This window comes from Otolemur garnettii, unplaced genomic scaffold (genome assembly GCF_000181295.1).
Source record: "Otolemur garnettii isolate 467f Iridium unplaced genomic scaffold, OtoGar3 scaffold00011, whole genome shotgun sequence".
NCBI classification, from domain to species: Eukaryota; Metazoa; Chordata; class Mammalia; order Primates; family Galagidae; genus Otolemur; species Otolemur garnettii.
The window spans coordinates 7564988-7566249 of NW_003852406.1; the positions used below are offsets into that span (position 1 = coordinate 7564988).

At 33.8% G+C, this 1262-nt stretch overlaps 1 non-coding gene across 1 annotated transcript; it reads left to right on the top strand.

The window, feature by feature from the left end:
* The first annotated feature begins 338 nt into the window (after positions 1 to 338).
* LOC111723501 lies at positions 339 to 526 on the top strand. The gene has a single exon (XR_002772028.1). It is a non-coding gene; the product is annotated as a U2 spliceosomal RNA (small nuclear RNA).
* Positions 527 to 1262: the final 736 nt, after the last annotated feature.

Here is a 1262-nt window from a genome sequence, read left to right on the forward strand (position 1 = left end):
TCTTTCAACTTGTAAATAGATAAGAAAAAGTTTGGTACAACAAAAACAATATTACTCGGAAAACTAAAACAACCAAAACTATTGACTCAATTAACAAAATGGATGAATCTCAAATGCATAATGATAAGTGATAGAAGCCACAGTCAAAAGGTTATATATAATATGATTTCACAAAGCACAACCATAAGGATAGAACACAGATCACTGATTACTAGGCGCTGAGGATGGGAGAGGGACAGACTATAGAAGGTCACAAATTTGGGGGAGTAATGAAAGTTACTTCTCTTGATTTGGGTCATATTACGGAGACAAATAAGTTAATAAAAACTCACAAAATTATTGCTTCTCAGCCTGTTGGCTAAGATCCACTACAGTATCTGTTCTTGCCAGTTTAATATCTGATATGTCCTCTATTCAAGGACAACATATTAAATGGATTTTTGGAATAGAAAGATGGAGCTGGAGCTTGCCCCATCCCCAGTCCTTGCATCAACCTGGTATTACAGCACCTCCACCCCTACCCAGGCAATTTAAAATTACCATATGTAAATTACATGTTAATGAAAAAAGTTTAAGAAAAAAATACAATGAAAGAAACTGAAACATAACACAACTTTGAGCTAAGTGAAGGTATGTAAGACAAGACAATTCTTTTGACCTTTATACTTAGTTCCCCATCTAAGCATCAGAGCTTGAGTCACAGAGGAGTCTCCATTTCCAGAAGGACGATATCACATTGTATAGTTCTCCAGTGAGTAAATATGCAGAGTAGTCATTTTGTTGGTTTTCATGTTTTAGAATAGACATAAGGGCAAAACACTTAATTACAAATGCAGAAAATAATGTATAAAATGTATCAATCTTGTTTCTTCTTAGCCTAAACTGTATCTGTGTGTGAACTATAAAATGAAACCCTTTCACAAGAGACTTCACAGTAGTAGCTACAAGAACCTATTACTATGAATGAATGGCACTCCTTGTGGGCGCCTGTTTAGCCTTGAACAAATTAACACAATAAGGAGTGGAGAGAAGAAAAGAGGAAGGATTGCTAAAGATACACATTTATACGTTTTACCTAATCAAGAATCAAGAGATTTAAGGTTATTTTATCAAGAAAAAGAGATTTATCATTTAAAATTATAACAGTAAGCTAATAGAATATATTTTTAACTATAATTTGGAAATTAGAGGGGAGTTACCTATTACTGTATGTAAGCTTTTTTCCATAGTGTGGGAATCCACTGAGAAATGAAAGATGGGTT